The sequence below is a fragment of the Poromitra crassiceps genome (assembly GCF_964638095.1).
Source record: "Poromitra crassiceps genome assembly, chromosome: 20".
NCBI lineage: Eukaryota > Metazoa > Chordata > Actinopteri > Beryciformes > Melamphaidae > Poromitra > Poromitra crassiceps.
The window spans coordinates 26,784,508-26,811,824 of NC_139637.1; the positions used below are offsets into that span (position 1 = coordinate 26,784,508).

The window sequence follows — 27,317 nt, forward strand, 5'->3', positions numbered from 1 at the left end:
TTGCTTGCTGTAGAGCTGAATCTTGTGGGCGGGACCTACACTGAAAGGTTTCTATTGGCCAGTCTCGATCGGAGTGACAGCTTGGCAACATCCACATAGTAAACGAGAGGTGTTCTCTCTCCTCCGCTCGCGCCCTGTTTTCTCTCCATGGATTTCAAAACTCCCTCTGTTGAAAAACATTTGGATTCGAAAAATGAAATTTTTGATTCACAAAGTTAAGTTTCTGATTTCACATTAATACATCTTTAATCACACATTTATTTGACTTGCAATGAAATATTTGTGGATAGTTGAGCTGTTTGATTGCATAATAAAGAGACAGAAGTAACTCCCTACCTAATGTGATTTAAATGACAATGACAGGTACAGCAAAGCCCATCCGTCCTGAGACACTGGACTGGAGAGTCATTTACAGTTGAAATAAAGACTTAAAGGGACAGTTCACCCCCAAATCAAAAATACATATTTTCCCTCTGACCTGTAGTGCAGAGTTTTGGAGATATCAGGCGTTGAGAAGTCTGTCTTCTCACCAATACACAATGGAACTGGATGGCACTGGGCTTGTGGTGCTTAGTAGTGCATATACCATGGTCTGGGTGAATACTCGATTCTGATTGGCTGCAAGGTGTCCATTAATTTGTGATAATGTACAGTGATAATGTACACCTAGCTAAATGGTCTGTTCACCGTTCATATCAATGCGCCAGGATCACGACAGAGCCGTTTGAGCTCTATACCACCGTTAACGCTTAATATGGCACTTTTATAAGTTTAGAACAAAATTGAGTAACTATTTAGATTACCCCTGAGTGCTCAGTTTATTAAAATAACGGCTATTTAGAAATCTGATTTTCGTTCTGGTCAGCTGACAGAAGCCGGGCTCTCAGCTGTCAACTGTCAAACCCTCTGTTTACAACTTGCAGCAGCCAGACACTCTGGGAGAGCGCCCGCTGCCTCTTTATCGAAGAGGAAAAAGACGAGATCATCAAAAAGAAAACAACGAAATGGGCAGTTAACAGCAACACACTGAGAGACGTCCTTGTACAAAACATACCTGGACTCCAACATACTGAAAGCTTCAGATGGTTTTCAGTCTACTCCGAGTGTGGCATGCGCCTTTTACGTCTATAAGACCCGCAGACGTTAACGTAATTCCCTGGAATGCGAGTTTAAACGACCCAGTTACATGGCGTTGCATTCTTAGACATTGCCGTTTTATTTTGTATGTTGTTACATACAATTGGCCAAATTATTAGTTAGCTTGACTCTAGAATTGTGCCAGGTGCAGCAGGCACTAAGCGGCCATTTTATCCAATGATAGCCTAATCTTGAGCAGCCGAGGGGACTATTTTGTCTCGCCGGTTCTCAACTCATATTCAAGGTTATGAAAACTAGATTTTGATTGCAAAATGCATGAAAATATAAATGAGTGGTCTTGTTTTGTTTCTTTGGCAAGTGACCATGGTATAAGCGGGTTAATGCACTTCGAGGTGTCCATTATCACTTTTTAACACTTTCAGTGCCACGGCCCTTGGGCAAAAGGTTGCTTGCTGTGCCACATAGGCCGCAATGCATTTTAAAACAGTCATATAATTTTTTTAATAATTACTATGTAAACACTGAACACGCACAAATAACGATGAGACTCTCTTCTATCACCTGCAAAAAAAAGTTTATTGATCCCATTTTCCGTTCTTTAGTTATGAGCCGGAGAAGATAGCTTGATTGAACGAGAAACATACCTTTTTTTCTACGAGCTGAGATAATGAGCCTTTTGTGAAATTAAACATTTCAAGCACATCTCTGACTCTGAAGCGAATTTTCTGATGTCTGGGTCTGTCTGGGTGAAGTGTATGCTGCTCTGCTGCTCTCCGTGCTCCCCCCCCCCCCCCCCCCTCAACTGCACACGCCTCCTGGGTGTGTCTTATGTGTCTGGTGGCTCTCAGTCTCTGCTGAGTTTGCTGCGCACACACAGTGAATGGTGCGCGACATTCAGCTTTTTGGTTCCGCGTGTGTTTGTCACGGGCTGGCATGCTTCCAGTTCGGAATAATAATGCTGATTATGTGAATGTGCTGTTGCAGCGTACATGGAAGTGCTCAGTTGTGACAGCGGATGCTGCTGCTGGGGGCACAGCTGGCGTTGTGCTCGTTTATGGAGGCACGTCGATGCATACGGACGGATGCGATGCGATTTCCTCATTTTGCCCAGTGACTATTTCTGTGTGTTTGGCTCCTTTTTCTCTGATCAGGAGAGTGCTGTCGCCACCTAATGGGTTTGTAAAATAGGTTATCGACCTCCAATAGCTACAATATTGTTAGAGGCGACGTAAGAAGCTTAGATCGACACCCCCCCGTCAAAAAAACAATTTGGAGTTATGACGCCATTTGGCGTCGCTGGCACTGTACGGTAAATTTCTAATGACGCCATATGGCGTCGCTGGCACTGAACGTGTTAAGGGACTTTGGTTCACACCTCGGCGTCGTCCATTAATTTCTGATAATGGACACCTCGTCGTGCATTAACCCTTACTTGGTAGTGTGTGTGGGGGGGAAGGCATTTGCAAAACTTAACAGCAATGTGTCTTTCTAGAAATCATGATCCGGTTAAACAAGATAATCCACAGACCTTATGAGCAGTTTCATGGAGGAACTATTTTCTTTCGACTGAACTACACCTGCTAGCTGCTGTAGCTAATAGCCAAACTAGACTATTTTATTTCGACTACACCCGCTAGCTGCTGCTAACTGCTAGTGGGTGTAGTTCGGTTTCTACTGCTGCTTGCATGTGCCTTCATTATCTGTCTGTCTAATATGCTGCTTTCCAGGAGACTGCATGTGCTTCAACACACACACACACACACACACACACACACACACACACACACACACACACACACACACACACACACACACACTGTCACACATTCACACACAAACACACACTACTAAACTAACAACTACTGCTACGAACAAAAGTTCACGCTAATCTCAGTTTACCACTCTGTGTGTGTGTGTGTGTGTGTGTGTGTGTGTGTGTGTGTGTGTGTGTGTGTGTGCGCGTGCCTGACTGCCTGACTGCCATCCAGAGGTCAGATCTGGGACGGCTGGGAGGGCTAAGCCTTCTGATGGGTTGGAGCAGGCTTCTGACCCCACCCACAGCCCCTACGCCGTCGATGACGCCTTCGGCCGCCACGCCCCCTTGTCATCAGCCCACAGCCAACCAGCTTCCACCATCTCTCTGACATCACTAGCTCCACCCACCCTGCTGCTCATGGAGATGCTGGGACAACACCCCCCCCCCCCCCCCCCCCCCGCTTCCCCCCAGCTGAGGAGACAGAGATACCAACTCGTTCTCTGTCCCAACACGACGAATCCTGACATTTGGTCAGGACCCCTTGGTGTCACTTTTGAATAAACTGGGTACCATTTGTCAACATGTACTTCTATAGAACTCCCACAACGTGCAGGGTAGTCCAATAGACTTCTATAGAACTCTCACAACATGCAGGGTAGTCCAATAGACTTCTATAGAACTCCCACAACATGCAGGGTAGTCCAATAGACTTCTATAGAACTCTCACAACATGCAGGGTAGTCCAATAGACTTCTATAGAACTCTCACAACATGCAGGGTAGTCCAATAGACTTCTATAGAACTCCACAACATGCAGGGTAGTCCAATAGACTTCTATAGAACTGCCACAACGTGCAGGGTAGTCCAATAGACTTCTATAGAACTCCCACAACATGCAGGGTAGTCCAATAGACTTCTATAGAACTCCCACAACATGCAGGGTAGTCCAGTAGACTTCTATAGAACTCCCACAACATGTAGGGTAGTCCAATAGACTTCTATATAACTCCCACAACATGCAGGGTAGTCCAATAGACTTCTATAGAACTCCCACAACATGCAGGGTAGTCCAATAGACTTCTATAGAACTCCCACAACATGCAGGGTAGTCCAATAGACTTCTATAGAACTCCCACAACATGCAGGGTAGTCCAATAGACTTCTATAGAACTCCCACAACATGCAGGGTAGTCCAATAGACTTCTATAGAACTCCCACAACATGCAGGGTAGTCCAATAGACTTCTATAGAACTCCCACAACATGCAGGGTAGTCCAGTAGACTTCTATATAACTCCCACAACATGCAGGGTAGTCCAATAGACTTCTATAGAACTCTCACAACATGCAGGGTAGTCCAATAGACTTCTATAGAACTCCCACAACATGCAGGGTAGTCCAATAGACTTCTATAGAACTCCACAACATGCAGGGTAGTCCAGTAGACTTCTATAGAACTCCCACAACATGCAGGGTAGTCCAATAGACTTCTATAGAACTCCCACAACATGCAGGGTAGTCCAATAGACTTCTATAGAACTCTCACAACATGCAGGGTAGTCCAATAGACTTCTATACAACTCTCACAACATGCAGGGTAGTCCAATAGACTTCTATAGAACTCCCACAACGTGCAGGGTAGTCCAATAGACTTCTATAGAACTCCACAACATACAGGGTATTCCAATAGACTTCTATAGAACTCTCACAACATGCAGGGTAGTCCAATAGACTTCTATAGAACTCCACAACATGCAGGGTATTCCAATAGACTTCTATAGAACTCCACAACATGCAGGGTAGTCCAATGGACTTCTATAGAACTCCACAACGTGCAGGGTAGTCCAATAGACTTCTATAGAACTCCACAACATGCAGGGTAGTCCAATGGACTTCTATAGAACTCCACAACGTGCAGGGTAGTCCAATAGACTTCTATAGAACTCCCACAACATGCAGGGTAGTCCAGTAGACTTCTATAGAACTCCCACAACATGCAGGGTAGTCCAATAGACTTCTATAGAACTCTCACAACATGCAGGGTAGTCCAATAGACTTCTATAGAACTCCACAACATGCAGGGTAGTCCAATAGACTTCTATAGAACTCTCACAACATGCAGGGTATTCCAATAGACTTCTATAGAACTCCCACAACGTGCAGGGTAGTCCAATAGACTTCTATAGAACTCCCACAACATGCAGGGTAGTCCAATAGACTTCTATAGAACTCCACAACATGCAGGGTAGCTCAATAGACTTCTATAGAACTCCCACAACATGCAGGGTAGTCCAATAGACTTCTATAGAACTCCCACAACATGCAGGGTAGTCCAATAGACTTCTATAGAACTCTCACAACATGCAGGGTAGTCCAATAGACTTCTATAGAACTCCACAACATGCAGGGTATTCCAATAGACTTCTATAGAACTCCCACAACATGCAGGGTAGTCCAATAGACTTCTATAGAACTCCCACAACATGCAGGGTAGTCCAATAGACTTCTATAGAACTCCACAACATGCAGGGTATTCCAATAGACTTCTATAGAACTCCCACAACATGCAGGGTATTCCAATAGACTTCTATAGAACTCCCACAATGTGCAGGGTAGTCCAATAGACTTCTATAGAACTCCCACAACATGCAGGGTAGTCCAATAGACTTCTATAGAACTCCCACAACATGCAGGGTAGTCCAATAGACTTCTATAGAACTCCCACAACATGCAGGGTAGTCCAATAGACTTCTATAGAACTCCACAACATGCAGGGTATTCCAATAGACTTCTATAGAACTCCCACAACATGCAGGGTAGTCCAATAGACTTCTATAGAACTCCCACAATGTGCAGGGTAGTCCAATAGACTTCTATAGAACTCTCACAACATGCAGGGTAGTCAAATAGACTTCTATAGAACTCTCACAACATGCAGGGTAGTCCAATAGACTTCTATAGAACTCCCACAACATGCAGGGTAGTCCAGTAGACTTCTATAGAACTCCCACAACATACATGGTATTCCAATAGACTTCTATAGAACTCCCACAATGTGCAGGGTAGTCCAATAGACTTCTATAGAACTCCCACAACATGCAGGGTAGTCCAGTAGACTTCTATAGAACTCCCACAACATACATGGTATTCCAATAGACTTCTATAGAACTCCCACAATGTGCAGGGTAGTCCAATAGACTTCTATAGAACTCCCACAACATGCAGGGTAGTCCAGTAGACTTCTATAGGACTCCCACAACATGCAGGATAGTCCAGTAGACTTCTATAGAACTCCCACAACACAAGTTGTTAGCTATGGTCTCACCTAAACGTAACACAAGTTGTTAGCTATGGTCTCACCTAACCATAACACAAGTTGTTAGCTATGGTCTCACCTAAACGTAACACAAGTTGTTAGCTATGGTCTCACCTAACCATAACACAAGTTGTTAGCTATGGTCTCACCTAAACGTAACACAAGTTGTTAGCTATGGTCTCACCTAACCGTAACACAAGTTGTTAGCTATGGTCTCACCTAACTGTAACACAAGTTGTTAGCTATGGTCTCACCTAACTGTAACACACGTTGTTAGCTATGGTCTCACCTAACTGTAACACAAGTTGTTAGCTATGGTCTCACCTAACTGTAACACAAGTTGTTAGCTATGGTCTCACCTAACCATAACACAAGTTGTTAGCTATGGTCTCACCTAACTGTAACACAAGTTGTTAGCTATGGTCTCACCTAACTGTAACACAAGTTGTTAGCTATGGTCTCACCTAACTGTAACACACGTTGTTAGCTATGGTCTCACCTAACTGTAACACAAGTTGTTAGCTATGGTCTCACCTAACTGTAACACACGTTGTTAGCTATGGTCTCACCTAACCGTAACACAAGTTGTTAGCTATGGTCTCACCTAACCGTAACACAAGTTGTTAGCTATGGTCTCACCTAACTGTAACACAAGTTGTTAGCTATGGTCTCACCTAACTGTAACACACGTTGTTAGCTATGGTCTCACCTAACTGTAACACAAGTTGTTAGCTATGGTCTCACCTAACTGTAACACAAGTTGTTAGCTATGGTCTCACCTAACCATAACACAAGTTGTTAGCTATGGTCTCACCTAACCATAACACAAGTTGTTAGCTATGGTCTCACCTAACTGTAACACAAGTTGTTAGCTATGGTCTCACCTAACTGTAACACAAGTTGTTAGCTATGGTCTCACCTAACCATAACACAAGTTGTTAGCTATGGTCTCACCTAACCATAACACAAGTTGTTAGCTATGGTCTCACCTAACTGTAACACAAGTTGTTAGCTATGGTCTCACCTAACCATAACACAAGTTGTTAGCTATGGTCTCACCTAACCATAACACAAGTTGTTAGCTATGGTCTCACCTAACTGTAACACAAGTTGTTAGCTATGGTCTCACCGTGTCAAACAATGATGAGAAAAGCGTACCCAGTGTGTTAACAAGTGACACCAGGGGGTCGTGACCAAATATCAGTATTTGAGGAGTTTGACAAGACGGGTCGGGTGGACATGTGCTGCTCCTGCTCTCCTCCAGGTTACTTCCTGGTGGCCATGCTGTTTTAAACATTCATATTTGGTCTTTCTAACAGTCCACAAAGAAATGAAAGGACTCTCCCTTGTTATTGTTACTAAACCCAGACTGAGAAAGAAGCAGAGACTTCCTTTTGAACTCTGTGACATCACTTCCCATGTAATTGTGATGTCATTTCCTGTGTTTGTTTTTTGTTTTATTTTTTACTAACTGGAGTGTCGGTCGTCTTGGTGACCGACAGCTTTACTGACAAAAAAAACTACAATTTTACTAACCGTATGACTACAGTACCCATGATGCAATGCAGCGGCACTGGAACCAGCAACCAGGACAATAGAGACGTTTTGGAGTCCATAACGAACAGAAAAGACAGAAGAGGAGGATCTTTCAGGCTAACTCGAGCAAGTGGCAGATTGCCTCTTCAAGTCTCACTAGCCAATGAGAAGAGGACCATCATCATCGCAAGGCAGGAAGTCACCCAAAAATAAAAGTTCTGTCATTATCTTCTCACCCCCATGGTGAAGAGAGGTGATGTTTTCTCGTCCACAAAACAATTGTGGAATTTCACAGCAAAACACTGTTGCACAATTTAAGTGAATTGGGGCCAACTAAAAAAACCTCACCTGGCGTAATCCACGTCTTCAGAAGATGCCAAGTTGACTTGAATAGACATAATTTACACGTTTATAGCTGAAAACTTGTAGCAGGATACAGTATCTGCACCATAACGTTAACTTCCCCGGCCATGCAGGAGGTTTCTAACCATTTCATCAGAATATTTTCTTCTATGACTATGTAAACACCGACTATCTCAAAAGAAAGGAGTCACTACTGGCTAACGCCAGCTTTCTTCTTCTCTCGGTTTATAGGCGGGTCACTGACACCTTCAAGGTCCTTACCGCCACCTGCTGTACAAGTAGGTTACTTGTACATGCAACAGGCATACATCTGTATCTGTTTTATAATTCTGTCCATTTTAGGACGGATCAGTGTGGCCACGGCTTTACAACGTTTGAAATGGACGTATTTATTTTAGGACAAAGATGGAGCATAAATTAACTTGTATATCTTCTTGCAGCACCTGGCTACAGGTAGCACCTGGCTACTGCAGGTAGCACCTGGCTACAGGTAGCACCTGGCTACTGCAGGTAGCACCTGGCTACAGGTATCACCTGGCTACTGCAGGTAGCACCTGGCTACTGCAGGTAGCACCTGTCTACAGTGTAGATTTCAGCTACTGTATAAACTGGATGTAAATGACGTCTTTTCAAGTCAACTTGGCATATCAGGGCTTGTGGAGACTTGGATTATGCCAGATGAGCCGTACGGAGGCTCTCCCCCACTCCGCCCCCCTGTGGTGGTTTTTTACATTTGAAAGTTGGTCACCATCCACTTCAATAGACCCTTCTCACGGGGGCCATTTTGTGTCGAGAAGCCAGGGTAAACACAGGTGCAAGCAAAACACTAATGAGGGTTTCCAACTTCCATGATTGGGATTTGGAAACCCTCATTAGTGTTTTGCTTGCACCTGTGTTTACCCTGGCTTCTCGACACAAAATGGCCCCCGTGAGAAGGGTCTATTGTTTAGGAGAATTCTGCAACAGTGTTTTGCTGTGGAACTTTACCCGCCTTCCGTCGGAACGGTGGATCCAAGTAGATCCTTTAAAGCGAGTCGCCCAGATCCTGTTTTTCACTTTTCCTAAACTGGACTCATCAACATCAGGACCAGCTTGGGAGTCTGCTCGCCCCTCTCCCCTCTCCCCTGACCCGATAAAACCCGCTGGTCAGAATGGTTCCGAGTTCTAAATTAGAACATGTGTCTCACGAATTGTAAAATATAACTGTATAAAAACACCACTGCGTTTGCACGAGAAACGGAACATGTGACTTTATTTCAGACTTTTGGGACACAGAAAGACGTCAACTTGACATCTTCGGCTTCTGTGCAAATCTAGAGAAAAGCAGCCAGTTCAACACAGATTTCTGAATTAACGTAGATAGAAAACATCCAGTAGAAATATATGAAGATACAGACTGTGGCTAATGTTGCTCTTTTTGCTGGTGTCATCATTTTAACTGTTCTCCATGATGGCTGGAGACTAATATTCAAAAGCCGAAACTCTATTCTTTTCGAGTCGAGTCAGATCCGAGTCCCAGTTTGAATTGCTTGAGACTTGCTGCATGGAGAGAAGACTTGAGACATGACTTGGGTTCTGCTGACTTGGGTCTTGACTCTGACTTGTACTTTGATGACTTGAAAAGGTTTCTAAAGTCTTCACTTCAGATGTTGTGTTTGTGTAAAGACTTAGATTGAAAGTGATGAGATTTGTTCCAGCAGATGAATTTCAATTCTGATTTCTGAATTTGAATGGAATGATTGGATTTATTGAAGTCGAAACTGATGATAGAAATCAAACTCATGATGCAAAAGTCCTAGATATTTAGTTCTCTTTAAGATATTAAATTGATACTGGACTCTGGATTTGATCTGGATTTGTACTGTTCTACATTTAGACTTGAGACTTGATATTAGACATGGACTTGACTTGGTAATCTACATTTAGACTGAGAGGCTGGGTGCTAGTCCTCCAGGCTGGGTGCTAGTCCTCCAGGCTGAGTGCTAGTCCTCCAGGCTGAGTGCTAGGACTCCAGGCTGAGTGCTAGGACTCCAGGCTGAGTGCTAGTCCTCCAGGCTGAGTGCTAGTCCTCCAGGCTGGGTGCTAGGACTCCAGGCTGAGTGCTAGTCCTCCAGGCTGAGTGCTAGTCCTCCAGGCTGGGTGCTAGTCCTCCAGGCTGGGTGCTAGTCCTCCAGGCTGAGTGCTAGTCCTCCAGGCTGAGTGCTAGGACTCCAGGCTGAGTGATAGGACTCCAGGCTGAGTGCTAGTCCTCCAGGCTGAGTGCTAGTCCTCCAGGCTGGGTGCTAGGACTCCAGGCTGAGTGCTAGTCCTCCAGGCTGGGTGCTAGTCCTCCAGGCTGAGTGCTAGTCCTCCAGGCTGGGTGCTAGTCCTCCAGGCTGAGTGCTAGTCCTCCAGGCTGAGTGCTAGTCCTCCAGGCTGAGTGCTAGTCCTCCAGGCTGGGTGCTAGTCCTCCAGGCTGGGTGCTAGTCCTCCAGGCTGGGTGCTAGAGCACTTTTCATTTTGACGATACAAGGTGTCCATCAGCACCACACAATAACAAATAATTGATTACAAATTAAATAACTATCATACAACAATGGAGAAATGCACTCTCATAGATATTTAAATCACAAAGATCATCAGAGCGGCAGAGGGTGGAGCAGCGACCGGGGCAGCAGGTGGAAAAATTGGCCAAGTACAGTTGTGGAGAAAATTTTCTGAACAAATACAAGCAAAAATCTTCATGTTTTGCAATGTCTTCACCGCCCACCAGTGGGCCAGGGAATGGCTGGCCTATCAGTTTCCCAGACTTGATTTCTCTCTCTCCCTCTCTCTCCCTCTCTCTCTCGTTAACTGTTTAAACAGGGAGAAAAAGTGGAGTATGACTATGGAGTTACTTTTCTGGCTTTATTTGGCACTCAAACAGAATAGGTTTGAGAGCGAAACAAGTAAAATACATTTGTGATTAAAAATGTATTAATGTAAATCCAAACGTTTTGTTTGTGAATCCAAAAGTTTTACAACAGAGGGAGCTTTGAAGTAACCTGATGCTGCCAGATGGTCTGTTTTCACATAAATAACCATCCGGGAACAAGTCCCTCGGGAAACCATTTCAAAGGGTGGGCACTTTCAAAAAAATACCTTGCAGGTGATTGGATGAACGTTCTGTCCATCACATCTATCACAGTCTTGCTCTCACTGGCATCACACCAAAGCCCGCCTGTAGGCGATATTTTTTTCCGGATGATGGCGAAGGCTGGAGGCACCCTCTCTGCCTGTGATTGGCCTAGCGTCAAACGTTCATCCAATCACATTCGCTTGGCTATCCTGCATCTCTTTCTACAGTCTGTGGTCAGACAGACGGCAGTTTCGCTTGCTAGCATGCATGAAAGACGCCACTGTGTGTTTATGTTTTTGATATAGTCTGGTCTCTGGTTATTAATGCTGCCGCTACTCTTGGCAGTGCACGTATGTAGCCTACAGACAAATAAAAAAGAAAAGATAAAAGATTAATGAGAATTGATCAAGGGTTATATACAAACAGTGTCAAGGCCCATTTACTCATTCTAACACAAGAGTGACATGTATTTGAATTGAAATATGTATCAGTAGCCTATGTGGTGTTTGCCCAGCCCTTCATTGGGAAATGCAGCTTTATGGAGTGGGATCACGTGGAGATGGTCTTCAGAAACTTTGATGAGATTGACAGTAAACATTGTTTCAGATACATGGTGTAGTGTTGGAAAAGTGTGTGTGAGTTTGGAAGAGGAGTGCACCACTAGGTGGAGACATGCATCCATAGCAGTGTTGATTTCGTAGACGAAAACTATGAGAAAAATGTTAGTCGACTACCTATTTTCACTGGTGAAAACTAGACTAAATGTTAGGGAGGGACGAATTGGGAAGAGATCCAATCAGAAGAGAAGAAGACGTTAAACATCTGTCTGTATTGCACATTCAAACAGATTAATATATCTTTACAATAAGTTTGGAAATTCTAATGAATAGTTACGGTTTTCTTTGACTAATAAAGAAAAAAACATTGCATGGATGCATAACTGGGACGTATCCTCAGTGATGTACCCTGGGGTCATAGGATGTTTCGGGTCTCGCAACATCATACACCCTCGCCCAGGTGACCCAGCCGGGGCTGGCCAAGCCCCAACTTACGTCCCAGTAGCTACCCACGGTCAGCCCTATAGGGAGGGTCGAAGGTGGTCACGTGGTCAGGGCCACTCAATCCGCTGCTCCGGAACTACTCTGCCGGGACCGGGGGAGGGAGAGGCTCTGATGAGATGAGATGAAAATACTTAGACACTTAGTTGACGAAAACTTGACTAAATAAAATCAGGATGAGGTTGACTAAATATGATAAGAGCTTAAGAGAAAGTGGATTATAGCTCACTCAGTGAATGTTGTGTGATATGCAAAGGTTGTTGGTTCAATCCTTCTTTATCATCACCAGTAGTTTGAACACTGATAGAAATAAGCTGATGAAGGAGACTAGTCAGTCCCTGACTCTAGCTCAACTCACTGGTACAAATCTCTCCTGTCTCACTCTTTATGCTCTGTGTTATTGTCAGTGTGAATACAGTGTGTAGAAATCAGAAGCTTAATTCCCAACAGCGCATAGCTCAGTCGGCTGACTGGCTGTGTCACTGTCTCTGTCTGACAGGTAGACTGTTGGTTCGATTCCTGATGGAGGAGACATATTTACAGCACTGCCCTGTCTTTAACATCACCAGCGTAGCACCTCCTACAGGCAGATACACAGACAGAGCGACACAGCGCCTCCTACAGGTCCACAGAAATGGACACTGGACAGTCTGCAAAGAGATCCAGACATGTCATATACTGAGTCTAGAGCAGTTTTTCTCTGTGGTTTTCTGTCTCATAACCCTCAGCTCATGTCTCTGCAGAGGTCAGGGGGGGAGAACATATAATTGATATCCACTTTGACAAGCATCACAGGTATCTCTTTGCTAAAGCTGTGACAGGGAGGCCTCTGACAGGGCCTTGCTGCAGCCGCCCCCTCTCTCTGGAATGCCCTCCCCAGTCACATCTGACAGGCCAAAACTCAATGTCTTTCATACTCATTATGTCATCTTTCCAAACAAGCTGTGGATCTTTTACATTTAATAAGTTGAATGACATTATGACAAGCTCCACGTAGTGGTGGTGGAGCAGGGATTGAACGAGCCATCTGCATGCTTCTCTGTTGCATGTTGGGCAATTTGAGCAATTACCATAATGAGCTAATTATTTGCCAAAACTGGAAATTAGCATGAATTATATAGATAGTGAAGCTGAAACCAGGAAATAGTTATACTGTATTGTTGCTTTTAATCAATTTAGAAAGGTGATCTATAGTCTAATTGATGTTTGGAAGTAATTAATCTGTTGCCATAACAGAGTCGACTTAACTACTTCTAAATTGACTAAAAGCTAAAATATAGCCTTTTCCCGATTTTGACCTATAGCCATGCACTTCAAAAGTCATACACAGAGAAATACAGCATCAGTGACAGTCCCTCGTGGTTCCCTGTGTATGTCAGCTTCCTTCAGAGGGAGAGGTGGTGAGTTCTAACCTGGGATGTGCACAGACTCAACTTTCATCTGTGTATTTTGAGGCAGCAATATTATTTATATTTGAATAAAAGTGGAAATAGGCATAGCAATCTTCTTTTCGTTTTTATTACACTGGTGGTGCGATGGCTATGTCGACCACATAGAGACGTGGAAGCATGCAGATGGCTCGTTTAATTCCTGCTCCACCACTCACTACGTGGAGCTTGTCATAATGTCATTCAACTTATTAAATGTAAAAGATCCACAGCTTGTTTGGAAAGATAACATAATGAGTATGAAAGACAATGAGTTTTGGCCTGTCAGATGTGACTGGGGGGAGGGCATTCCAGAGGGAGGGGGCGGCTGCAGCAAGGCCCTGTCAGAGGTCCCCTGTCACAGCTTTAGCAAAGAGATACCTGTGATGCTTGTCAAAGTGGATATAAATGATATGATCATATTCAGCCAGACAGTCAGATGGAGATTTAAAATGGTGAGGGCTTTAAATGACTGAAGGAACACAGTGTGTAACAATCAGAAGCTGACCTCTAAGCAGCTCATAGCTCAGCAGGATGAGTGGCTGTGTCACTGTTGTTTACCTGACAGGGTCACTGTTGGTTTGATTCCCGATGGAGGAGACATATTACAGCAGAGATGGGAAAAGTACACGCTTTCTTTGCTTAAGTAGTTAATTGTGTAAAAAAGACTCGTACTGATTCAACTAAAGTACTCAAGTAAAAGTAACAAAGCACAGGCTCTGAAATGTACTCAAGTATAAGAGTAAAAAGTATTTTCTGTGCAAGGTGAATAGAAACTCACGTCATATTAATATAGGTCAAATACTATTCAACTTAAAAGGTCCCTTCAAAACAATAAGATGCATAAAGACTATACTTTAATCTTCTAGTCTTAGTCACTATGGCCCACTAGCTCAGAGTTGGATCGCTCTCTAGCAGTTTGGCACTTGTGGGTTTGAGCCTCAGTGACTTTTGAGGTTGTGGGTTCGATCCTCAGTCACTTTTCAATGTCGACAGCCAGAGGAAAGAGTAATTTAAAGCCCTGAGAAAACCTCATTCAATCAGTCTGACTTGGTGGCACAGAGAGTAGGCTTTCTGCCTGGCAATATTGAGACCTCAGCCACTTTTGCGGTCGTGGGTTCGAGCCTCAGTCAGTTTTGAATGATGACAGGCAGAGGGAAGAGACAAGAGCGCCCGGAGAAGAGCTGTGAGTGTGAAGGGCAGCTAGCTGGTGGTGTGAAGGAATAATACACACAGTGACACCGGGGCCAGAGGTTGTGGGTTCTAATCCCGTTCAGCTGGCACTGCCTGGATCTAAGGGGGGGGATGTTCTCCCCCCCTGACCTCTGCAGAGACATGAGCTGAGGGTTATGAGACAGAAAACCACAGAGAGCTGAACTTTTACTGGTGGAGCAGGAATAAAACGAGCCATCTGCATGCTTCCACGTCTCTATGTGGTCGACATAGCCGCTCCACCAGTGTAATAAAAACGAAAAGAAGCAAAGTCCTGGCGACGAAGGATTCTTGACATTGAGAAACTGTGACGGTCTCGTTTACTAACTGTGGATGTTGCCAAGCTGTCGCTGCGATCGAAACTGGCCAATAGAGACGTGTCGTGTGTCACATCTTTCAGCGTATAGGTCCCGCCCATGAGATTCAGCTCAACAGCAAACTTTGTGCAAACTCACAAACAAAACTTTTGGTTTCGCAAACAAAACTTTTGGTTTCGCAAGCAAAAGTTCTTGATTCACATTAATTAATTTTTAATCACATGCACCTAAAATGAGAGAAACCATCTTTGGGGGAAATGTATTTGAGACATAGGCTACTTGGATTTTTTTTGCTAATGTCACTATCATGGCAGGTTTAATGAACTTTACTGCAGCCAACCACCAGGGGGCGATCGAGACGGTTTCGCTTCACTTTTGGGGAGCTGACATGACATCCATGACATTCAATGACCTGTACACACAGTAATACTGATTCCAGACCTGTACAGACAGTAATACTGATTCCAGACCTGTACAGACAGTAATACTGATTCCAGACCTGTACAGAGAGTAATACTGATTCCAGACCTGTACAGACAGTAATACTGATTCCAGACCTGAACAGACAGTAATACTGATTCCAGACCTGTACAGACAGTAGTACTGATCCCAGACCTGTACACAGTGACTTGTGGATAGATTTGATCTGTTTTAGTTTGTGAATAAAGTGTTGAATGGCAACATGTACCTGCTCTGTTCTGTGTGTGTGTGTGTGTGTGTGTGTGAGTGTGTGTGTGTGTGTGTGTGTGTGTGTGTGTGTGTGTGTGTGAGAGTGTGTGTGTGTGTGTGTGTGTGTGTGGACGGAGGTGTTGTGTGGTGAGTTGGAAGGTAAAAACAGAAGCAGCACTCTGTACGTAAAACACTGACAGATATTTATTTGTTTTAAACTCCACTGAAGTTTCCAGTCGACATTTTGGATTCCAATATGGCTGCCATGGTGATGTTCACAGACACACAGCTGGACAGAGACACACCGTGCCATGTTGTGACTGTAATCTGATTACTTCAGATGTGAAACGATACAGAGATGATGAGGTTGAAGTACAGACTGTCTGATCTTGCATTGCATTGCGTTAATAAGAAGTACAGCTGTTTTTCTCTCTCATGTCAGGGTGGCAGTTTACAATGATGTCCGTAAAGTATACATTTTTAGTACTCTAGGCTTGAATATGCAGCAATTTGTTGAAGTCTGTGATCCATAAACATCAGTAGACATCTGAGAACCTGTTTCCAGACAGTCCAGTCTGTTTACAGAAAGAACAGTCTGTTTACAGTCCAGTCTGTTTACAGTCCAGTCTGTTTACAGAAAGACCAGTCTATTTACAGTCCAGTCTGTTTACAGAAAGACCAGTCTGTTTACAGAAAGACCAGTCTGTTTACAGTCCAGTCTGTTTACAGTCCAGTCTGTTTACAGAAAGACCAGTCTGTTTACAGTCCAGTCTGTTTACAGAAAGTCCAGTCTGTTTACAGAAAGACCAGTCTGTTTACAGTCCAGTCTGTTTACAGAAAGACCAGTCTATTTACAGTCCAGTCTGTTTACAGAAAGACCAGTCTGTTTACAGAAAGACCAGTCTGTTTACAGTCCAGTCTGTTTACAGAAAGACCAGTCTGTTTACAGAAAGACCAGTCTATTTACAGTCCAGTCTGTTTACAGAAAGTCCAGTCTGTTTACAGAAAGACCAGTCTGTTTACAGTCCAGTCTGTTTACAGAAAGACCAGTCTGTTTACAGTCCAGTCTGTTTACAGAAATACCAGTCTATTTACAGTCCAGTCTGTTTACAGAAAGACCAGTCTGTTTACAGTCCAGTCTGTTTACAGAAAGACCAGTCTGTTTACAGAAAGACCAGTCTGTTTACAGTCCAGTCTGTTTACAGAAAGACCAGTCTGTTTACAGTCCAGTCTGTTTACAGACAGTCCAGTCTGTTTACAGACAGACCGGTCTGTTTACAGACAGACCGGTCTGTTTACAGACAGTCCAGTCTGGTTACAGACAGCCCAGTCTGTTTACAGACAGTCCAGTCTGGTTACAGACAATCCAGTCTGTTTACAGACAGCCCAGTCTCCACAATAAAATGAAACAACGCATACGTCGAATCTCAATATTTGTGAACCAAAAATCCGTAGCACAGCGGTTGCCAACCTTTTCTGACTCATGGCCCAGTTGAAAATCTCAAAAATGTTCACGCCCCACATCCGACCGTAAACAGTACGGAGGCCAAAAACAAATCCTCCGTTTAGTTGGTCAATGAAAGCCTGGCTGCCTCAGCACCCCGCAGAAATGTTCCAACGCGCTCCATACGAGTGAAAGTGATCAGCATGAAACGGTAAAATAGCAAATATCAAACATAAACTAAACTAAAAAATAGAGAAACGAAACTAAAGCTACAAAATAGCCTACAGCTTTTTTTTTTTACGTCTTTTCCTGGTTCGCTCGCACACATGCTAGGTTTTAGGGGAGAAAGCAGAAAGCGGAGGTGAAGTCAGACCCACCCACCCCGACATACTACAGCCGCACTACCTGCAGCGGCCACTGCGGTCTAGCTGGAGTCTGTATGAATGCGGCCTAATGCATTAAAGGAACTGTGATGTCATTTGTACGTGGCAACTGAACTCAAATCAACTCTCAATAACTCAAACTAAATGAATGCCTGCAAAACTGTTTAGAGTTTTCAGATATACTATTGATTTTATATAATATACTATATATAATATATATATATTATATATATAATATAATATATATATATAATATACTATTGATTTTTTATACTATTGCTTTTTATAATGATACAAAGCTGGTTGAACATCGGCATTGTCCATCAGCACCACATAGAAATCAGAAACTAAAAATGAAGGGCTGTGTATGCTAATTATTAATTAAGGAATTATTGACTACAAATTAAATAAGGGTATCATATGGAGGAATGCATTCTCATACATAATAAATGGTGATTTTTTTGTATGAAGATCGTAATGTTTTGCAAATGATTTGACGACCTACTTGAAATACCTTCACGGTCCACAGGTTGGGAATGGCTGTCGCATATCAACATTTCTAGATACGTGTAATAGTCAGTCTAGACCTCCAGCACGGAGGGTGGGTGACGTGTTGTGGTCGGATGGCGGAAACATTTGCCTTAGACCCTCGAGACCAAAGTTCGATTCCAAAGTCTCCATTTGAGGTTTTTGTTATTTAACCCTAACCCAAACCATAGCCAAGCTGTTTTAGTTGCCTAACCACAAGCCACGTTATTTGCATTTTCAAATGAACGTTGGAAACGCTGCAATGTTTTTAGCTAAATCCCCCTGATGTTTTCAAACGAACAGACCTTTTCAGATCGACGTTGAAGATGCTCCTGTGGTTGGAGGACTTTTGTCATTTTGGTTCACAAACGCAGAGATTCACCGTATTCGTGGTTTGCAGAAATGTAAAGCCCATGGCACACCAAACACAGACAAACAAGGTTTGAACATGTGGAACCTGACTAAACATCTCCAAACATGTACAGAGAGCCATGGCACCGCACCAAATAAACATCTGTGTTTGTTGTAGAATGTTTGATTGGTGTGCCATGGGCTTAACATGCCAAGCCACTGGTACCTGGGTTGGAAACCTCCCTTAACTAACATGGGAGAATCAGGAAGAAACAGAGCTTCATCCAATGAGAGCAGCCGGTCGCTGTGTTGTCATCTGTCATCTTTCTGTCAAAATGCCCAAACTCTTAAATGACTCCCACATCCTAACACTGCTTTTGTTGCATTTTTCCAGGATCCTGGGCTGCACAGCACTCACGCACACACACACACACACACACACACACAGCACGCACACACACACACACACACACACACACACACACACACAGCACGCACACACACAGCGTTCAAGACAACTCGGAACTCGGAGATTTCAACTCGGGTTTTCCGACCTCCGACATCATTGCGTTCATGCGGCTTTTACCTCTGTGTTCAAAAACATACACAGCTAGCTAATGTCATTAGTAAAATAGCTGCTGAACATATTGCTATAATAATCAGAGTGAAATATAAACAATATAAACACATATTGGAAAACTGCACCTCAAATTAGGTCAACAAACACTTTGATGACGTCAACTCAGACAAACCGGACCTCTGAAATGATACCCGAATTTCCGACATGTAATTCCAACCTTGACAACCGTTCAATTCACTTTTTACAGGTCGGATTCGGGGTTTTTTCCGGGTTCTGAGCTGTCTTGAATGCGGTAACCATGGTAACCAGGATAACACTCCAGGAAGGCAGAGACACACAGACAGCTGGAGCAGCAGAGTATCACTCAGACATCAGGGAACATACCTAAGAGAGAGAGAGAGGAGGGGAGGAAAACAGAGAGACAGAGAGAGGGAGGGAGACAGAGATAGAGAGGGGACAGAGATAGAGGGGGGGCAGATATAGATAGAGGGGGACAAAGAGAGAATGGGGAGGGAAAGAGAGACAGAGAGAGAGAAGAGGGGGAGAGAGAGAGAGAGATCAGGGACAGAAACAAATGTTGCATATCTATGAATCTAATGGAATAATGTACAGGGAGCCAGTGATTATCAAGCCACTCATTTGACACAAAACACCGATTTCAATGATTTTATTAAAGGTAAGGTGATTCCCTGGCTTCCAGCAGGACTGTCTGCAGTAACGTGTTTTGGCCACAAGATGTCGCCAGTTAGTTCGATTAGAAATCGACAAAATGGACCAGACTGCTTTACTGTGGATTGAGACGAGATGTGAAACAGCGAGTATTCAACCATTCCTCCTTCAGCTACGAAGCAGCCCGGAAAAAATATGAACGGTGAACAGACATCCTGTTTGAATTGTGCCATGAAGTCCACATGTACATTTGGAAAATTTAAAATATAACTTTGCAAGTCAAGAAAGTCGCAGTTTGGCGTAAAACTGAAATGTAACGTTTGGTTTTGTATGAAACCGCTCAATCAACTACATCTCTCGTCTCACATAATATACATACATAATATTCCTTCCCGTTTTGATGCTGTTGGGACCGGTGGTGAGACAGAGGAAAAGCTGATATTAGCGCTCTCGCACACACAGCCCTGCTCCTCCTCAGGTTTACAGAATGGCTATGTTTCTGGTCCATCCTGCAAACATGCTTCATCACTGTTACAAATTGGGGCATTTTAACATGGGGGTGAACGGGAACGACTGACTTCGGGTCCAGCCTCAAGTGGCCATTTGAGGAACTACAGCTTTCAGGATCACTTCCGCAGTTTCCTCTGTAAAACCCCGAGCTAGTCTGCTGGTGTGAATGCCCCCTCAGGTGTGTAAAAGGAACATGTTTGCCCTGAAGTTCTACCAGATCTACTTGAAATCCACGCTCCAGCTTCCTGAGAGGCTGAGTGGGCGTGGCTGGCTCACCATGGCGACCTTGTTGGTCTGTTCGCGGGTGCGGATCTTCAGCTTGTTGACGGTCGTCTCGGCGATGTCAGCTCGCTCCTCGGCGTCGTCTAGTTCGTGCTGGATCTGCCTGAAGCGCGTCACGTTACCACTCACTGTCTCCTCCTGAGACACACACACACACAACACACACACACACACACACACACACACACACACACACACGGCTCAGAGGCTGCACATACACTTCATAACTAGGGCTGGCACGGATCAGAAAACCCACGGTTCGGATCACGTGACAGATTTTGAGCCATGGATGGTGGTTGGGAGTTCCAAGTTACTGACCAAACACTCTATTTCAGTAATTGCTGTCAGAATATAGAGCCATTCAACACTTATTTGAACACAAAAACATCACTGAATGCAAGTTGAAGATGGCAAAAGATAGCCTATTTGACTTTGGCAACATTGTGCATTTATTGAACTTAAAGTCCCTGGAAACCAAAATCCACAAAAACGTTCTAACTATGTTATTTAGGGTCTTATGTTAGTAATTGTGTGCCTCAGAAATTATTATACATTACTTTCAACCCAAAGCCTTAAAACCAACACTTTTCTACAAGATTCTACAAGGTACTTCCTCATTGAAGAGAGCAGTGCGCGAGGTGCTAAAATGCAGGAGCTTATGACGTCATAAGCTCTATATAACCTTTGTACACGCGCGCAACCCTTCTCCTTTTGTCCGTTCTTCTTGCCCCCACAGCGCTCGCTCAGTGTCTGTCTGTCTCCCTCCCACTCTGTGTGCTGTGTGTCGAGGCTATGCTGCCTGCCTGCTCTCTCTCTCTCTCTCTCTCTCTCGGGACTAGTGAGAGAGAGAGAGAGAGGGAGCAAGCGGGCAGAGCAGAGATCTCTTCCTCTCAGTACGCTATGCGCGGAGCAACGCGCGAACACACACACACACACACACCCCATCTCTCTTTCCTTCTCTCTCGGTCTCCTCCGAGAGAGAGAGAGAGAGAGAAATTTCCCTGCTGCAGACGGGACACGCCCACACAGTCCGCGGGAGAAAATACACTCTAAAAACGAATTGATTCTCATGACTTTTGCCATGACTGTCAAACCTAAATTTATATACTTTGCGACGTTCATCATCGTTCAAATTTGGCTGGTGGCTTATTAACATAGGGTCCTGTGATGTGATGAACTCAAAATGCTAAATAATAAAGAAATATTTCTGGTTTCCAGGGACTTTAAAAAAACTTTCTTTGAACCTTGAATATATTTGATCTGAACAGGAGAAATAAATGTAAAAAAAAAAAAGGTAAATGGACTAACTCAAATAAATTACATATTACATATGTTTTATATCGGTTATCTTGTTTTCATAATTATGGGAAGCCAAAAATGTGATTAATTGTACTGCTATTTGTCATTTAATTAGCCTGTAATTTGTAATTTACAGTTGAGTAGTAGGCCTATTGTTTTTGGGGATGTTTTGGGAGTTAGGTGGTCCCCGAGTTTTTTTCATTGGTTTAAGTGGTCCTTGGTGTGAAAAAGTTTGAGAAACACTGCACTAGTCAGTCACTGATGATGTCACAACTTCGCATCACTGATGACATCGCAATTGCTCTTATGACATGGCATTGTGACATCATCAGTGATGTCATAAGAGCAAGCAAGCACTTAGGGTGGGGTAACAGAGTAAAATATGGGAAGGGAAAGGGGAAGGGCAAAAAAAATAAAAAATGTGAATGGGAGAAGGGGAAGGAGGGGAACAAGCACTGCTCTACGGGTATTGCACTAGTAATAATAATAATAATAGTCTCACAGAGTTCTCGGCTTGTCTCTTGTAGCTCTTGACTTTGGTCTGCAGCTTGTCAATCAGCTCCTGCATTCTCAGCAGGGTTTTCCTGTCTTCTTCTGTCTGCAACATACAAAACAAACACAACCAATAGAACCCAGAGAACACACAACATAGACACAACCAATAGAACCAAGATAACACACAACACAGACACAACCAATATTCATTATTCTAAGCATACCGTAGGTTGCACAGGATCTACCCTTCTCTATCACCACTATGCGATAGATGTCAAGTGTTAGAGGGTACACTGTCCCATGTTTTTTGGGTTTGCCCTTCACTATCCGGATTCTTGGCCAAAATATTTGATTGGTACTCTAAGGCCTATAACAGTCTCTGACGCAGGGGATGACTGTGGCCAAGAGACTCATTCTGAAGGAATGAAGTCCCCCTCCCCACCTTCTTTTCAGATGTGGCTGACAGACATGGTTTCAGTTATACAGTACGTATGGAGAAACTCGGAATTTTCAACTATATGGGACCCATTTCTAGCCTACTTGGAAGAGGTTAAAAGTGATAATTAACTCGCCCAGCTGATCTCTCATGGACTCCTTGCGTGGCATTCTATGTACATCTCTTACAAGCACATAGGCACCTTATGCGACTGGTAGCACACGTTGCAATGTTGGAAAGCTGATGTGTGTATGATTTTTCTTTCCTTTATTTTTCCATGTCTGAGTTTGTTTTTGTTTTCTGCTTTTCATGTTCTGAAAAATTTAAAATAAATTATATAAAAAATAATAATTTATTTCCCCTATAATGTAATTCACTAGAACGTATTCCAGAGTATGAGTTATATTGTAATCATTAGATTCTCTCTCACCACTAGTATGCCCCCACAGTTCTACGGATCTATGTGAAATCATTAAACAACAACTAAAATCTTCTCATACGGGTTCCTGGAACTAAATCCCAATTTATGCTTTGTCTGCCGACACTTTTGAAACGGTCGCCGACAGAAATGAGGACTTGAGTCGACACTTTCAAGTGTGGGCGAGCAGCAGTGTCTGCTACCTGGTGAAATGTCTAGTGTCGCTGACTACGTCTCATAGTGTCGTGCAAGTCTGATTGGCTATATAGACGGCACGCGCTTGACTTCCTTGTTTTGGTTTTCACTCGATTGAAATGAATGAACGTGTCCCCGCTATTTTTATCAGCCTGTGCTTGATGTATGACTTTGTGAAAATCACAAAGAACATCGTGACCAATTTCCCAGAGAGAGAGGAGGTGAGTTGTGTGGTTGTGTGTCGTTTAGATGCGGCTGCAGCCAAGTACGTTACATCTTGCCTCCGAGGTGGTTTCACTGTGCGTTCCCTCTCTTCTCTTGGCTGTCTGCAGCTGCTTATAGCGTTTGAATGTCACGTGACCGTTGAACCGAGGCAAACATTCACTGAAGTATAAAAGCAGCACCATGAGCGACACTTTCTTTTTTGTCTGCGACCATGTGCTGAGACACTTTATAATAAGTATAAATTAAGCTTAAATCCTAGAAAGAGAGAAAGAGTATATTTGGGGGTCTGTGTCATGACATTTTGGAAACCCAGGGTTGGATTTGAATAGACAGAAACTTGTCCTTGACCTCGCTGGAAAACGTATGAAAAAGCCACGGTGCTAAAGCTGTGTTCACACCGAGATATTTATTTTTCTCCCTGTCGCTCGATTCAACCCTTTGGAATCGCTCTGTCGCTCTGTTTAAATCGCTCATCAACAGGCACAATAATTGATGGACATCTGTGGGCTAACGTTAGACAGGATGAAAACGCAATGTCATCATGTTTGTCCACTACGAGCCACCGTAGTTGTTTACAAGCTAAGCCTATCAGCGTGCTCCTAACGCGAGCTTGCGTATCTATACCGGTAGTACAGACTTCACTTCATGTCAGCCTGTCAATGTGGTTTGTTGCCACACTAATAAACCAGCGGTTTGTTCCAAGCCAGTGTGATCCTTGACTCACACGGCAGCCAATCAGCGTTGAGCAGCAAGCGACTGTTGGCAGCGAAATTTCGCTTGGGATATTTCATCTCGGGCGACGAGCAAATTTTCGCCCTATCGCTATCGCTCGGACGCTATCGCTCGGACGTCCAGCGATTTTTCTCCCGTGCGAATATATGCTCAATCGCTTGTTTGAATTGACTTTGTATGTAAACTCGATGCCAGCGAAAAACTTGAATGGGTCGATGTGAACGCACCTTAAGAGAATCCCACTGCACTGACACTAGGCTAACATTACGTACAGTATCCACCTTATTTCTAACTGCCATGATGCGTATGGGTGCTTCTTCTGGTGTGATCCTCCCAGCCTTGTTGCTGACAGCTTGACACCCGTCTGTAATGTTTCAAAGCTGCAGGTGAACGGAGGAAATCACTAATCAGGTCCAGCTTGGCAAAAATCTCGTCGATAAATATCCCTTTAAGAGCGCAATGTGTAATCGCCTACTGTCGCTAATGTTAGCGGCTAGCTAGCTATGTTACATGGCAGTAAAACACCACTGAATGACCAAATTGATATAACTTTTAACCATTTCGAGTAACACTGTTTCCATACGGACCCCCAGCGTTGGTTAGTTGTTTATAATGTGACTATATTTATGAAGTTTATAACGTACTCCGGTTTCCGGTTTATAATTCGGGTCCAGCCAAAGAGTATAACAAAGGAAATGGCAAGCTGCAACAATCAAGTCACGTTAAACCGGACCTTGGACCCATAATTATTTTACAGCGGGGCATTCAAAAATAAGGTGGATAGGCTACACTAAGCTACGTGTCTGAAACGCGAGCTAGCTAGCTAGCAAGTACAAGTCATGCTGATTTCAATGGTTAATCTGTTTCTTGCTCAGATGCAGAGAAAATGGCGTTTTTCCACCTTAGTGAGCAAATCAAAGTATTCAGCCGAATGGTGCGTCGCTTTGCTGCCTCGAGAAATTGTGGAATGGCATTATCTATCTCCTTTCCTTTCGTAAAGAATGGTCCAATGTATCATACCGGTATGCTAAAGGAGCTACAGTAAGTCAGGAAGTATTGAAGCTCCTTTCCTTAGTATTTAGAGAATTCAAACAGCTCCTATCATTGCTGATGTACACTGATGTACACTGATGTACACTGATGTACACTGATGTACACTGATGTACTTCCAGGTCATTTCACTCAGTTAGGAAACTTCCTAACCAAAAAAGAGAATTTGAACACAGTATAATGGATATGATGTGAGTGGCCAGACAGACAGAAGCAACAGAAGGCAGATAGCTGGTCTGACCTGGTAGCTCAGCTCCTTGACCTTCCTCTCGTAGCGGCGGACTCCTTTCTGGTACTCCTCACTCTTCTTCTGCTCCACCATCAACTCTGTCTCCAGATCCCTCACCTGCCACAAGGCACACAGCATGGACCTGTTAGCTAGATCCTGTGATGTCACACGCAATACCTGCCTAATGCGGCTTCACCTACACAGCTCATTGGCTGACTGCCATCAACTATGGTGTGATTTGCCGTGTTTTTGAGATATCAGCCATAGAGATGTTGCCTTCTGTCCAATACAATGGAAGTGGATGACACTCGGCTTGCAGTATTCAAAGCGCCAAAAAAATCAAAATCCAAAAATAATCCACAGACTTTACTTTACTTTACTTTATTGTCATTTAGCAGACGCTTTTATCCAAAGCGACGTACAACAGATTAAAATACATCACACAATTAAACATAGCAGAATAATGGAAATAGATTAAAACAGACAATATGTGATCATGATAAAAATATGCACAGATCTTGCTGTGAGCAGTTTCATATAGGAACTATTTTCTTTATACCGAACTAGCAGCTAATGGGTGTAGTTCGGTCGAAAGAAAATTGTTTGTGGAAAGAGACATTGCTGTTGAGTTTTTCAATTCGATTTTTTTTTTTGGTGCTTTGAGCACCACACGCCGAGTGCCATCCATCTCCATTGTATTGGAGAGAAGGCAGACCTCTCTACGGCCAATATCTCCAAAACTCACACCAAAGCAACATAGATGGATAAACACTAGCACTACAGGTAAGAGGAAAAATATGTATTTTAGACTTTTGTGTGAACTGTCCCTTTAACCCATTGATACCTGATGCAGCATTTGCGTGTATGTCCCTCATTTGTGTGTGTATCCCTTTAAGACCAATACACACAAATGCTGCATCAGGTATCAATGGGCTAAGTGTTAAACTCTTGAGGATTGTACTCACTCTTGTCTCCATCTTAAGAAGCTGTTTCTTCCCTCCCTTCAGAGCCATCTGCTCCGCTTCATCCAGTTTGACCTGCAGCTCTGTAAACACACATCCACTACGTTTACATGGACTGACCCCACTAAGATAACATGTAAACACACATCCACTACGTTTACATGGACTGACCCCACTAAGATAACATGTAAACACACATCCACTACGTTTACATGGACTGACCCCACTAAGATAACATGTAAACACACATCCACTACGTTTACATGGACTGACCCCACTAAGATAACAGCTCTGTAAACACACATCCACTACGTTTACATGGACTGACCCCACTAAGATAACAGCTCTGTAAACACACATCCACTACGTTTACATGGACTGACCCCACTAAGATAACAGCTCTGTAAACACACATCCACTACGTTTACATGGACTGACCCCACTAAGATAACATGTAAACACACATCCACTACGTTTACATGGACTGACCCCACACACATCCACTACGTTTACATGGACTGACCCCACTAAGATAACAGCTCTGTAAACACACATCCACTACGTTTACATGGACTGACCCCACTAAGATAACAGAGACACTGCATGAAATAGGCCACGCCCATCACAGGGGAACGTGCTCCAATCAGTCCCACACTCCAGCGTCATTTTCCTTGAATTTAA

The 27,317-nt window shown here is 43.6% G+C and overlaps 1 pseudogene across 1 annotated transcript in view; it reads right to left on the bottom strand.

The window, feature by feature from the left end:
- Positions 1–17,959: 17,959 nt before the first annotated feature.
- The window catches only part of LOC310794707 (myosin-7-like), a 109,179-nt pseudogene continuing 99,821 nt past the window's right edge, over positions 17,960–27,317 (bottom strand). Inside the window, exons 42-46 of the transcript XR_014553963.1 lie at positions 26,640–26,719; positions 25,687–25,791; positions 22,397–22,492; positions 20,590–20,733; positions 17,960–19,518 (exon numbers count right to left, since the gene is read on the bottom strand). The product of XR_014553963.1 is annotated as a myosin-7-like (transcript). The remainder of the gene's footprint in view (positions 19,519–20,589; positions 20,734–22,396; positions 22,493–25,686; positions 25,792–26,639; positions 26,720–27,317) is intronic.